Source organism: Arachis ipaensis, chromosome B8, assembly GCF_059453495.1.
Source record: "Arachis ipaensis isolate K30076 ecotype BB chromosome B8, ASM5945349v1, whole genome shotgun sequence".
Lineage (NCBI taxonomy): Eukaryota > Viridiplantae > Streptophyta > Magnoliopsida > Fabales > Fabaceae > Arachis > Arachis ipaensis.
This window is the reverse complement of record NC_142443.1, coordinates 118,162,552-118,178,181: the sequence shown is the minus strand read 5'-3', so window position 1 is coordinate 118,178,181 and position 15,630 is coordinate 118,162,552.

Genomic DNA, 15,630 nt, shown 5'->3' with positions numbered 1-15,630 from the left:
ATATCTTAGGGTCAACTAGCTTAAGTTTTACAAAACATTATATATTAACTAAAGGAAACTAAAATCATACCTTGGTCGATTCTCTCCCAAGCACAAAATACTAAAAAGCCTCTTCCACAAGCTTTTCAATCTTTCAAATCAAAATCAACAAGTCCCAACTACAATATATCAATCCCAAGCACTCCAATTCTTCAATTCAGTTCCAATCAACATTCATTCTCAATCTAATAGCAAACAAGTTCCAAAATTAACACTAGGGCTCTTAATATTCAACTAAACATAAGAGTTTAGTGATGCTTTACCTTGTCTAATGAGTCTTGGGGTGAAATCTACTAATCACTCAAGCTAGATTACACCTAAACAACAAAATCACAAATAATCTCAATACCCAAAAACGATTTTTGAGTTTGACATAGGGTAGAGGAATGGAGTTAGAAATTCGAGTTTTTTACCAACTTTGTTCAGTTAGAATTGAAGAGCTCGACAAGACAAACGCGTGGCCATAAATGGCATGCCAATCAAAGCTCCGGATCACAAGTTATGATCAAAACAAAATTAAAGTGAATAGTATTTTGTGTTCTTCACTCTTCTCCACTTGCCTAGTGCCTCTCTCCCCCTCAAGTGCTGAAATGAGGCTGAGTTGCCTCATTAATAAACTTATATATGTTGGGCTTGGCCCAATGGTGCACGAAATTGTGATCTCTGGTATAGGCTCCAAAGGCTTGGTGCTCTAATCTCAATTCATAATTTGTCACAACTTTGATACAACTAACCAGCAAGTGCACTAGGTCGTCCAAGTAATAAACCTTACGTGAGTAAGGGTCGATCCCACGGAGATTGTTGGTATGAAGCAAGCTATGGTCACCTTGTAAATCTCAGTCAGGCGGATATAAAATAGTTATGAAGTTTTCGAAATTAATTAATAAGTAAACATAGAATAGGGATAGAAACACTTATGTAATTCATTGGTGAGAATTTCAGATAAGCGTATAGAGATGCTTTCGTTCCTCTGAACCTCTGCTTTCCGGCTGCCTTCATCCAATCAGTCTTACTCCTTTCCATGGCTGGCTTTATGCAAGGGCATCACCGTTGTCAGTGGCTACATCCCCTCCTCTTGTGAAAATGGTCCAAGATGCCCTGTCACGGCACGGCTAATCATCTGAGGTTCCCGATCATGCTGGAATAGGATTCACCCTCCTTTTGCATCTGTCACTACGCCCAGCACTCGCGAGTTTGAAGCTCGTCACAGTCATTCAATCATTGAATCCTACTCGGAATACCACAGACAAGGTTTAGACTTTCCGGATTCTCTTGAATGCCGCCATCAATCTAGCTTACACCACGAAGATTCTAATTAAGAGATCTAAGAGATACTCATTCAATCTAAGGTAGAACAGAAGTGGTTGTCAGGCATGCGTTCATAAGGAATGATGATGATTGTCACGTTCATCACATTCAAGTTGAAGTGCGAATGAATATCTTAGAAGCGGAATAAGTTGAATTGAATAGAAAAACAGTAGTACTTTGCATTAATCTTTGAGGAACAGCAGAGCTCCACACCTTAATCTATGGAGTGTAGAAACTCTACCGTTGAAAATACATAAGTGAAGAAGGTTCAGGCATGGCCGAGAGGCCAGCCCTCAAACGTGATCTCAGATAACATACAACTGATCAAAGATGTCTAATACAATAGTAAAAGGTCCTATTTATAATAAACTAGCTACTAGGGTTTACATAAGTAAGTAATTGATGCATAAATTCACTTCCGGGGCCCACTTGGTGTGTGCTTAGGCTGAGCTTGAAGTCTACACATGGAGAGGTCATTCTTGGAGTTGAATGCCAGCTTTTGTGCCAGTTTGGGCGTTGAACTCCACTTTGCAGCTTGTTTCTGGCGCTGGACGCCAGAATTGGGCAGAGATCTGGCATTGAACGCCAGTTTGTGTCGTCTAAACTTGGGAAAAGTATGGACTATTATACATTTCTGGAAAGCCCTGGATGTCTACTTTCCAACGCAATTGGAAGCGTGCCATTTTGAGTTCTGTAGCTCCAGAAAATCCATTTTGAATGCAGGGAGGTCAGAATCCAACAGCATCAGCAGTCCTTCTTCAACCTCTGAATCTGATTTTTGCTCAAGTCCCTCAATTTCAGCCAGAAAATACCTGAAATCACAGAAAAATACACAAACTCATAGTAAAGTCCAGAAATGTGAATTTAACATAAAAACTAATGAAAACATCCCTAAAAGTAACTAGATTCTACTAAAAACATACTAAGAACAATGCCAAAAAGCGTATAAATTATCCGCTCATCACAACACCAAACTTAAATTGTTGCTTGTCCCCAAGCAACTGAAAATCAAATAGGATAAAAAGAAGAGAATATACTATAAATTCCAAATTATCAATGAAACATAGCTCCAATCAGATGAGCGGGACTTATAGCTTTTTGCCTCTTGAATAGTTCTGGCATCTCACTTTATCCATTGAGGTTCAGAATGATTGGCATCTATAGGAACTCAGAGTTCAGATAGTATTATTGATTCTCCTAGTTCAGTATGATGATTCTTGAACACAGCTATTTTATGAGTCTTGGCCGTGGCCCTAAGCACTTTGTTTTCCAGTATTACCACCGGATACATAAATGCCACAGACACATAATTGGGTGAACCTTTTCAGATTGTGACTCAGCTTTGCTAAAGTCCCCAATTAGAGGTGTCCAGGGTTCTTAAGCACACTCTTTTTTTGCTTTGGACCTTGACTTTAACCGCTCAGTCTCAATTTTTCACTTGACACCTACATGCCACAAGCACATGGTTAGAGACAGCTTGGTTTAGCCGCTTAGACTAGGATTTTATTCCTGTAGGCCCTCCTATCCACTGATGCTCAAAGCCTTGGGATCCTCTTTATTTGCCCTTGCCTTTTGGTTTTAAGAGCTTTTGACTTTTTCTGCTTGCTTTTTCTCTTTCTTTCTAAATTTTTTTTTCGCCCCTTTTTTTTTCTGCAAGCTTTGTTCTTTACTGCTTTTTCTTGCTTTAAGAATCATTTTTATGATTTTTCAGATTATCAAATAACATGTCTCCTTGTCATCATTCTTTCAAGAGCCAACATATTTAATATTCTTAAACAAAAACTTCAAAAGACATATGCACTGTTTAAGCATACATTCAGAAAATAAGAAGCATTGTCACCACATCAATATAATTAAACTAAGTTCAAGGATAAATTCAAAACTCATGTACTTCTTGTTCTTTTGAATTAAAATATTTTTCATTTAAGAGAGGTGATGGATTCATAGGACATTCATAACTTTAAGACAAATTTACTAACTACTAATGATCATGTAATGAAGACACAAACATAGATAAGCACTTAACATAGAGAAAACGAAAAACAGAAAAAGTAAGAACAAGGAATGAGTCCACCTTAGTGATGGTGGCGTTTCCTTCTTGAGGAACCAATGATGTCCTTGAGCTCTTCCATGTCTCTTCCTTGTCTTTGTTGCTCCTCCCTCATTGCTTTTTGATCTTCTCTTATTTCATGAAGGATGATGGAGTGCTCTTGATGTTCCACCCTTAGTTGTCCCATGTTGGAACTTAATTCTCCTAGGGAGGTGTTGATTTGCTCCCAATATTTATGTGGAGGGAAGTGCATCCCCTGAGGTATCTCAGGGATCTCTTGATTTGTAGCCACACGTTCTACCACTGAGCTATAGACCCTTGAGATGAATCTTTCCATCTCCCATGACTCGGAGGTGGAAGCCTTTGTCTTCCCTTCCCCTTTTCTAGAGGTTTCTCCGGTCTTAGGTGCCATTAATGGTAATGGAAAAACAAAAAGCTTATGCTTTTACCACACCAAACTTAGAATGTTGCTCGCCCTCGAGCAAAAGAAGAAAGAATAGAAGAAGAAGAAGATATGGAGGAGATTGAGGGATGTGTGTATGGATGTGAGTGGTGAATGGAAAACAGAAGGGATGACCATGAATGGAGAGGGAGAGGGTGAGGTGGGTGGGGATCCTGTGGGATTCACAGATCCTGAGATGATCCTGTGGTGTCCACAGATCCTGAGGTGTCAAGGATTTACATCCCTGCACCCAATTAGGCATGCAAAATGCCTTTGTACACAACTCTGGGCGTTCAGCGCCAGATTGGTGCTTGTTCTGGGCGTTGAACGCCCATTTGTTGCCCATTTCTGGCGTTGAACGCCAAAACCATGCTTGTTCTGGGCGTTCAGCACCAGCTCTTCTCCAGGGTGCATTTCTGGCATTCAAACGCCTAGATGCTGCCCATTTCTGGCGTTCAACGCCAGAACCATGCTCTATTCTGGCGTTGAACGCCCAAAACATGCTTCTTACTGGCGTTTAAATGCCAGTAAGGTCTTCCTCCAGGGTGTGATTTTTCTTCTGCTGTTTTTGATTCCGTTTTCAATTTTTATATTTATTTTGTGACTCCACATGATCATGAACCTAAGAAAACATGAAAAACAAAAATAAAATTAGATAAATAAACATTGGGTTGCCTCCCAACAAGCGCTTCTTTAATGTCAATAGCTTGACAATGGGTTCTCATGGAGCCTCACAGATGTACAGAGCTTTGTTGAGACCTCCCAACACCAAACTTAGAGTTTGGATATGGGGGTTTGACACCAAACTTAGAGTTTGGTTGTGGCCTCCCAACACCAAACTTAGAGTTTGACTGTGGGGGCTTTGGTTGACTCTGCTTTGAGAGAAGCTTTTTCTGCTTCCTCTCCATGGATGCAGAGAGAGATCCTTGAGTTGTAAACACAAGGTTGTCCTTATTTAATTGAAGGATCAATTCTCCTCTGTCCACATCAATCACAACTCTTGCTGTGGCTAGGAAAGGTCTTCCTAGGATGATGGATTCATCCTCTTCCTTTCCAATATCCAGGACTATGAAATCAGCAGGGATGTAAAGGCCTTCAACCTTTACTAACACGTCCTCTACTTGTCCATAAGCCTGTTTTCTGGAATTGTCTGTCATCTCTAATGAGATTTTAGCAGCTTGCACCCCATAGATTCCCAGTTTCTCTATTACAGAGAGGGGCATGAGGTTTATTCCTGAACCAAGGTCACACAGAGCCTTAAAGATCATGGTGCCTATGGTACAAGGTATTATGAACTTTCCAGGATCCTGTTTCTTCTGAGGCAATGTCAGTTGATCCAGATCACTTAGTTCATTGGTGAACAAGGGAGGTTCATCTTCCCAAGTTTCAATACCAAATAATTTGGCATTCAGCTTCATGATTGCACCAAGGAACTTGGCAGCTTGCTCTTCAGTGACATCTTCATTCTTTTCAGAAGAAGAATACTCATCAGAGCTCATGAAAGGTATAAGGAGGTTCAATGGAATCTCTATGGTCTCTAGATGAGCCTCAGATTCCTTTGGTTCCTCAGAGAGTAACTCCTTATTGATCACTGGACGTCCCAGGAGGTCTTCCTCACTGGGATTCACGTCCTTCTCCTCTCTTGTGGGTTCGGCCATGGTAATTAATTCAATGGCCTTGCACTCTCCTTTTGGATTCTCTTCTGTATTACTTGGGAGAGTACTAGGAGGGATTTCAGTGATCCTTTTGCTCAGCTGGCCCACTTGTGCTTCCAAATTTCTAATAGAGGATCTTGTTTCATTCATGAAACTCACAGTGGCCTTAGATAGATCAGAGACTAAATTTGCTAAGCTAGATGGATTCTGCTCAGAATTCTCTGTCTGTTGCTGAGTGGATGGTGGAAAAGGCTTGCTATTGCTAAACCTGTTTCTTCCACCATTATTAAAGCCTTGTTGAGGCTTTTGATCCTTCCATGAGAGATTTGGGTGATTTCTCCATGATGAATTATAGGTGTTTCCATATGGTTCACCCATGTAATTTACCTCTGCTATTGCAGGGTTCTCAGGATCATAAGCTTCTTCTTCAGAAAATGCCTCTTGAGTACTATTGGATGCAGCTTGCATTCCATTCAGACTCTGAGAAATCATATTGACTTGCTGAGTCAATATTTTATTCTGAGCCAGTATGGCATTCAGAGTATCAATTTCAAGAACTCCCTTCTTCATAGGCGTCCCATTACTCACAGGATTCCTCTCAGAAGTGTACATAAACTGGTTATTAGCAACCATGTCAATGAGTTTTTGAGCTTCTGTAGGCATTTTCTTTAGGTGAATGGATCCACCTGCAGAAGTATCCAATGACATCTTTGATAGCTCAGATAAACCATCATAGAATATATCCAGGATGGTCCATTTTGAAAGCATGTCAGAAGGACACTTTTTGGTCAGCTGCTTGTATCTTTCCCAAGCTTCATAGAGGGATTCACCTTCTTTCTGTCTGAAGGTTTGAACATCCACTATAAGCTTGCTCAGCTTTTGAGGAGGAAAGAACTTGGCTAAGAAAGCCGTGACCAGCTTATCCCAAGAGTTCAGGCTGTCTTTGGGTTGAGAGTCCAACCACACTCTAGCTCTGTCTCTTACAGCAAAAGGGAAAAGCATGAGCCTGTAGACTTCAGGATCTACTCCATTAGTCTTAACAGTATCACAGATCTGCAAGAATTCAGTTAAAAACTGAAAAGGATCTTCAGATGGAAGTCTATGAAACTTACAGTTCTGCTGCATCAGAGAAACTAGCTGAGGTTTCAGCTCAAAATTGTTTGCTCCAATAGCAGGGATGGAGATGCTTCTTCCATGTAAATTGGAATTTGGTGCAGTAAAGTCACCAAGCATTCTTCTTGCATTATTGTTGTTGGGTTCGGCTGCCATCTCCTTTACTTGTTCGAAATTTTCAATAAGGTTGTCTTTGGATTGTTGTAATTTAGCTTCTCTTAGTTTCCTCTTCAGAGTCCTTTCAGGTTCTGGATCAGCTTCAACAAGAATGCCTTTTTCTTTATCCCTACTCATAAGAAAGAGAAGAGAAAAAGAAAAGAAGAGGAATCCTCTATGTCACAGTAAAGAGGTTCCTTATTGTTAGTAGAAGAAGAGAAAAATTCGAACACAGATGGAAGGGGGGTTCAAATTTGGTGAATGATGTGAGGAAGAGATGTTAGTAGATGAATAAATAAATAGAATAAGATGAGAGAGAAGGAGAATTTTCGATTTTTTTTTTTTTTTTTTGAGAAAGAGTCAGTGATTTTCGAAAATAGTTTTTGAAAAAGGTTAGTAATTTTTCGAAAATTAAAAAATCAAAAATTAAAATAATTAGTTAATTTAAAAAGAATTTTTGAAAAAGAGGGAAGATATTTTCAAAAATTAGAGAGAGAGAGAGTTAATTAGGTAGTTTTGAAAAAGATAAGAAACAAACAAAAAGTTAGTTAGTTAGTTGAAACAAATTTTGAAAAGATAAGAAGTTAGGAAGTTAGAAAAGATATTTTGAAATCAAATTTTTGAAAAAGATAAGATAAGAAGATATTTTTGAAAAGATATGATTGGAATTAGTTTTGAAAAAGATTTGATTTTTAAAATCACAATTAATGACTTGATTCACAAGATATGATTCTAGAACTCAAAGTTTGAATCTTTCTTAACAAGCAAGTAACAAACTTGAAATTTTTGAATCAAAGCATTAATTGATGATGTTATTTTAGAAAATATGATGTAAAATTAAGAAAAATATTTTTGAAAAATATTTTTTTTTAAAATTTTCGAAAATAGATAAGAAAAATGAAAAAGATTTGATTTTTGAAAAGGATTTTGAAAAAGATAAGATTTTTAAATTGAAAATTTGATTTGACTCATAAAAATAACTAAATTTTAAAAATTTTTGAAAAAGTCAAATCTAATTTTCGAAATTTTAAGAGAGAAAAAGGGGAAGATATTTTTTTGATTTTTTGAATATTTATGATGAGAGAGAAAAAACAAGAAAAATGATGCAATGCATGAAAGTTATGGATCAAAACAATGAATGTATGCAAGAATGCTATGAATGTCAAGATGAACACCAAGAACACTATGAAGATCATGATGAACATCAAGAACACATTTTTTTGAAAAACTTTTAATGCAAGGAAAACATGCAAGATGCCAAACTTAGAAATCTTTAATGCTTAGGCACTAAGAATTCAAGAATGCATATGAAAAACAAGAAAAGACACAAACCATACAAATGCAAAGATCAAACAAGAAGACTTACCAAGAACAACTTGAAGATCATGAAGAACACTATGAATGCATGAAAATTTTCGAAAAAAATGCAAGATGAGTATGCAATTGACACCAAACTTATAACATGACACATGACTCAAACAAGAAACACAAAAAATATTTTTTTGATTTTTATGATTTTATGATTTTTTTTGTATTTTCTTTTAATTTTTTTGAAAATCATTTTGAAAAAGAAAAATAAGGATTCCAAAATTTTTAATATGAATTCCAGGAATCTTATGCTCTTTAGTCTAAAGCTCCAATCAAAGGGTCAGGCATGGCTTAATAGCCAGCCAAGCTTTAGTATGTAACTTAGACACGACACGCCTAACATGCCCTACAGTCGTGGCTTTACAGCCAGCCAGGCCTCAACATGCTTTATGAAACACTAGAATTCATTCTTAAAAATTCTGAAGAAAAATATATTTTTGAAAACATTTTTTTTTCAAAAACAGGTGAGAAATTTTTGAAAGGTTTTTGAAAAATTTTTGAAAATAAAACAAAAAGAAAATTACCTAATCTGAGCAACAAGATGAACCGTCAGTTGTCCAAACTCGAACAATCCCTGGCAACGGCGCCAAAAACTTGGTGCACAAAATTGTAATCTCTGGTATAGGCTCCAAAGGCTTGGTGCTCTAATCTCAATTCATAATTTGTCACAACTTCGATACAACTAACCAGCAAGTGCACTGGGTCGTCCAAGTAATAAACCTTACGTGAGTAAGGGTCGATCCCACGGAGATTGTTGGTATGAAGCAAGCTATGGTCACCTTGTAAATCTCAGTCAGGCGGATATAAAATAGTTATGGAGTTTTCGAAATTAATTAATAAGTAAACATAGAATAGGGATAGAAACACTTATGTAATTCATTGGTGAGAATTTCAGATAAGCGTATAGAGATGCTTTCGTTCCTCTGAACCTCTGCTTTCCGGCTGCCTTCATCCAATCAGTCTTACTCCTTTCCATGGCTGGCTTTATGCAAGGGCATCACCGTTGTCAGTGGCTACATCCCCTCCTCTTGTGAAAATGGTCCAAGATGCCCTGTCACGGCACGGCTAATCATCTGAGGTTCCCGATCATGCTGGAATAGGATTCACCCTCCTTTTGCGTCTGTCACTACGCCCAGCACTCGCGAGTTTGAAGCTCGTCACAGTCATTCAATCATTGAATCCTACTCGGAATAACGCAGACAAGGTTTAGACTTTCCGAATTCTCTTGAATGCCGCCATCAATCTAGCTTACACCACGAAGATTCTGATTAAGAGATCTAAGAGATACTCATTCAATCTAAGGTAGAACGGAAGTGGTTGTCAGGCACGCGTTCATAAGGAATGATGATGATTGTCACATTCATCACATTGAGGTTGAAGTGCGAATGAATATCTTAGAAGTGGAATAAGTTGAATTGAATAGAAAAACAGTAGTACTTTGCATTAATCTTTGAGGAACAGCAGAGCTCCACACCTTAATCTATGGAGTGTAGAAACTCCACCGTTGAAAATACATAAGTAAAGAAGGTTCAGGCATGGCCGAGAGGCCAGCCCTCAAACGTGATCTCAGATAACATACAACTGATCAAAGATGTCTAATACAATAGTAAAAGGTCCTATTTATAATAAACTAGCTACTAGGGTTTACAGAAGTAAGTAATTGATGCATAAATCCACTTCCGAGGCCCACTTGGTGTGTGCTTGGGCTGAGCTTGAAGTCTACACGTGGAGAGGTCATTCTTGGAGTTGAATGCCAGCTTTTGTGCCAGTTTGGGCGTTGAACTCCACTTTGCAGCTTGTTTCTGGCGCTGGACGCCAGAATTGGGCAGAGAGCTGGCGTTGAACGCCAGTTTGCATCGTCTAAACTTGGGCAAAGTATAAACTATTATACATTGCTGGAAAGCCCTGGATGTCTACTTTCCAACGCAATTGAAAGCGCGCCATTTTGAGTTCTGTAGCTCCAGAAAATTCATTTTGAGTGCAGGGAGGTCAGAATCCAACAGCATCAGCAGTCCTTCTTCAACCTCTGAATCTAATTTTTGCTCAAGTCCCTCAATTTCAGCCAGAAAATACCTGAAATCACAGAAAAACATACAAACTCATAGTAAAGTCCAGAAATGTGAATTTAACATAAAAACTAATGAAAACATCCCTAAAAGTAACTAGATTCTACTAAAAACATACTAAGAACAATGCCAAAAAGCGTATAAATTATTCGCTCATCACTCAACATGGGCCCAGTCTATCCAATTTGTGTTTTTGGCTTGTTTGGCCTAACCTCGAGCCAAAACCTTTAAAATAAGTGTCTAATTTTTAATTCTAAATATTCTTCTAAGTATTTCTATAGTTTTTATTTTCTCATATACAATACTGGACAGACTTAAGCCAGTACCGCTAGCTAAATTTGTAAGACTCCAGATTTTTAAAAATTAAATAATTAATTATTTATGTGCCATTATATTTATTAAAATTTTATTTTTTTAAAAATTATTTTACTAAAAATAATTAAATAAAATTTTATGATTATTGAAGTTTAATTTAATTATAATTTATTCTAATAGTTTGAATTATTTATTAAAAACTATTTTGATAGAAAAAAATTTAAATTAATTTTTATAATTGTTATTATTATCATTATTATTATTATTTAAAAGAAGAAGAAAAAGAGTTGACCGAATATATATATATATAAAATAAAGAAAGAGAGCAACGTGGCTGAGTTCATTGCGGTTATATATATATATATATATATATATATATATATATATATATATATACCATTAATCATAATCAAATTGCATGGCTGACTTCATTTCAAGAGAAAAAAGAAAGAGAGACGAGAGAGTGGAAAGAAACCATGACCCCACCAAGAACTTCTAATTTCGATTTCTTGTGATCTGTAATTCTAATAAAAAATTTAATCTGATAAAAATATTTGTATCTTCTTTTTCTATACGTTGATATTATTTTTTCGGTGAAAGTTGACGGTGATATAGCTCCCCTTCTTTTTGAGTTTGGCCAATTGGAATTCTAATAGGCACAGACAATTTCTGACATTCTTTTCTTTGACAATTCAGTCAGAAAATTTTTTCGAAATTTCGAGTATTTTGTAAGTAGAATTTTGTAACTTTATAATAATTAAATGTGAATTTGATAAGTGAATGTTGATTTTCTTGATTATTGTTTGAGTTTGAATGAGTTTATGTTAAATTATTATTGTTGCTTGTGATTTGTTAGTTTGGCTATGAGAAACAGCTCAGCTGTAGTTGTTTTAATGATTTTGGGACTGTTGTGATGTGATATTTTGAGAAAGATTAATATTTAAACTTTATTTTTGAAGGATAACATTGTGTTTGTATATAAAAATCGAGGTACAATTTGAAATTATATAAATTTTCGGCTATTTTGGATAATAAATAAAGTACAGAGGTAAAAATGAATATTTTATAAAAGTTCAGGTTATTTTTATAAATATGAAAGATAGTGAGGTTCGAATATAATTTTATAAAATATTAAAATTAAAAACAAAATATTAAAAAGTTCTTGACTTAGAAAGTAATTAATAAATGTTTAAAAATAAAATTTTATAAAATTAAGTTTTAAGAAAAGATATATATATATATTATTTACTATTTAAATTATTTTATTTATATTATTTTTAATATTTATTACAAATATTAATTAGTAGAGATATTAATATTATTATAAGTCAGAGAAGAACAAACAGAATGATCTTAAAAGATTTAGAGAACACAGACTTAATTAAAGTACTTTATGATTCTTTTTCATAATACACTTAGGGAAAGGCGAGGGAATAATGCGAACATAAATTATATTATGAAATGATAGGAAAGAAAAGAAGAAGAAAGAAAAGAAAAGGAAAGCAAAATATTAAAGAACCTCTGCCACAGGAGAGCAGAGAACAAATATTAAAAGAATCTAAAGAACCTCTACCACAGGAGAGCAGAAAGCGAGAATAAAAGAATGTATTAACTAAAGGGATCTCTGTCACAGGAGAGTAGAGGGCAAAGATAAAGAAAATGTTTTAAAAGACTGTCTGTCACAGGAGAGCAGATGCGACCTTGTTTGGGCCTTAGTACCAAATGTATAATGGGACGCCCGCACACTGAGAACTGTTTTCCAGATGTAAGCATATTGAAATATACTTAAAAGTCATATTGTATACAGCCTGGCCGCAAGACTTATATGCACACTGTATGCATCTGGAAAGCCATATCTGGGACTCGTGCTCGGGTAATTTTGGGAGCGGGTAGGAAATCGACACATGGGTTCATGGCTTGCAATAGGAGTAGACATGCATCATACTTATTTGCGCATATTTGTTTGTGAGTATGTTTTCTGTGATTGTGGGTGTGCTAAATGACTGTTTGAATTCTGTGTTATATAATTGTTGAATTGGATTATCCCTTATTGATTGTTATTGCTGACCAAGTATATATAAAATGAACTAAACTTCTAACCCTGAGTCCTATTAAGAACTCCTCAATTCTTACCCCCTATTTCTGCCCCCTTTCAGCTACAAGTGTGAAGGCTTATTGCAAAGCTGCGGGAGCACAGAAGAATGTGTTTACGAGTTAAGTTGTTAGAATTTATTTTTTCCTCGTTTCGTTAGCTAGAGTTTTATTTAAAGGGGTAAGTTTTATAATTGCTTTTGTATGTAATACTACAATGTATTATTAATATTAAGTATGTGAATAAGTGTTGTTTGTTCTCGTTGAAAAAATTATAAGTTTTAGTAAAACCATCGATAGATTTATGCATAAAGGCTCAATATTAAATAGATAATAAAAGGAATTAGGTTAGTAACGCCTTACTTTTAGTATGAACATGAGGTGCTAAAAGTTAGGGTATTACAAAATTACCGGTACGCATTTTTACGCATTTTTCACTCGAAAAAATCCACTGAATCCAAATCTCACCTTTAAATTTTCAAATTAATATGTCTAAATTTTTCAACCTATTTCGAACAATTAAATTATTATTTTATTTTCAATTAAACGGATAAATAAATTTTCAGTTCTTACAATTAGTGCCCTATCACCTTGCAGACAGAGAGATCTACGAAACAAGAAGGATTAACCACCGTCCTTATTTTGGCATAACTCAGCTCGATACAAGCAGGATTCACCACCATCCTTGCCACATCCTTACCAAGAGTAAACATCAGTCAGAACGCAAACGAGATTAACCACTGCCCTTGCCAGAATACATATTAGATCAGTATGCAAGCGAGATTAACCTCAGCCCTTGCCAGCACAGTAAATCATATCACAATTTGTATTATCAATGTCCTTTGATCAGTTTTTGAAATCATTAGGTTCATTAACCACACTGTCATTTAGTTTATCAATTCCTTCATCTCGTGAGCAAAATAACACCACCATCCTAACAGCGGACAGGACGAGCCACCATCCCTACAACAAAGTCATCTGGTTTAACCAACATTTATCCAGGAATATCTCAATTTAATGCATTCAATATACTCACTTATTCTAGAGTCTAAAACTGGTTATCAGACCTTATACAGGGGTTACAGAAATTTAAAAGCTGTTGAAAAAGCCAAACAATCAAAAATAAAAAAATTTTAAGAAAACATGACCTGTGCATACACATCACCCTTGTGCGTATGCACAAATCAAAAGTGCTTCCTAGTTTGGGGACTATAACGAATTATTGATGAACATTTAAGGACCAAATTGAATCACTTACAATGATAACATACTAGTAACACATACACAAATTATATTAGAACATGTGCACTACCGTCTACATTAACATGGCACATGTCACTAATAGACATCTCATCACTTCATTTCATGTGATCAATTTTTTACGTCATCATGCCACGTCAATACGACAATGACCGAAATCACTGTAGGGGTTAACGTGAGTCACTGAGTGAAAAATTCAGAATCCTAATTGAGACAACTGAACATTAAGGCTGCGTTTAAAAGAGAGGTTGAAAGACAAAGACTAAATTAAATCTCTATATTATATTTGGTGTAAAGTGTACAAAACTGAATTATATCTTAATATCTAAATATGAAATAAAAATATTTACTAATATATCCTTAGTTATTGAAGAAAATGTTATTAAAATTTCAGTCATTATCCTAAGAAATTTCAGTTCCTTATATCCACACTTTCTAGAAGTACTGAAGGAATTAAAATTTTAGGTCCTGGGACTGAAATCTCAATTTCAGTCTTTGACCACTAAACACAATACTGATTCTAAGTCTTCCAATTTCTGCTTCAATCTTTGGAAACAAATAGTACCTCAAAGATCAACTTGAAGCTCGAAAAGAATTTTAGGGTCCAATTTAAGTATTAACTCCAATTAACCTAATTTTAAGCTGACAGTAAAATCTAGAAATTCTTTGTTCAGACAAATAAAAACAAAATTTTGCACACCTTTTTTTTGTTTCCCACAACATTTTTTAATCTGCCAACTATTAGACTAACTCAAATTGGTTAATTTCATGGTTCTAAAAATCGAACCAGACTGGTCGGTCAAATTGGTCCGACCAAGAACTGGGAGACTTTAAGGTTCGGTCCATGTTGAGAAACCTCCGTTTTAGAAACCGCTAGAAAACTATTGAACCGATCAAGAACTGGTCAGTCAGACCAAATTGGGACTTGGTTGGTTTACACAAAAGGTCAGATTCCAAATTCCTTTGTTTCTTCCCCCCTACCCGTTTCTCGCTTTCTTTCTTTCATTTAGAAAGAAATCACAGAAACTCAGAGCCAAAAAATCCTAGTCATCACCACTGCCGCAAGCAATGGCACAATGCTATCATATGTCGCACTCAAAGTCTGTCGTCTATTGTCCATTCATCTAGCTTTCCTCGTGCTCCAAGTCTCCAACTTCTGTTTGCCGTCACCGATACAACTGCTTCCTCGAACTTGACATCCGTCGTCTTTAATTTGTTTGCTCAGCCACGCTTCCGCCGCCGTCCGGTACGGTCATGCTCAGGAGCTTTTGTCCTCATCTAGTCGTGTTGCTCCAAGTCACCAACATGTTTCCTCATTCACCTATGATGTGGTCGTCATCTAGTCTTCGTTTGCTTGTCGTTGTGTTCGTTGTCGTTTGGTCGCCGTCGTCCATCGCGCTCAATCGCTCTTCGTCATACTTTGTCTAGACAGCTCAGATCGAAGGACAATGCTCAGAAATCATATTGATTATTGAATGTTGTGTTTTTATTGAATGATTAATTGATTATTAATTAGCTTTGGCTACTTTATTGTGTTGTTGCTCTGTATTTTATGTTTTTCTTTTTTTTTTTTGCCTAGTGTTGTGTTGCTGAAATTGTGATATTTTGTGTTTTTATTGGATTTAATTGTGCTCATCCTCATTAGTTTTTGTTTCTGCTTAATTATGTTGTGTTTGTGCTTTACTTCATTAGTTCATCCTTATTCATTTTTGTTTGGACTTAATTAATTGTACTTAATTGCATTGTGTTTGTAAATTATTAATTTTT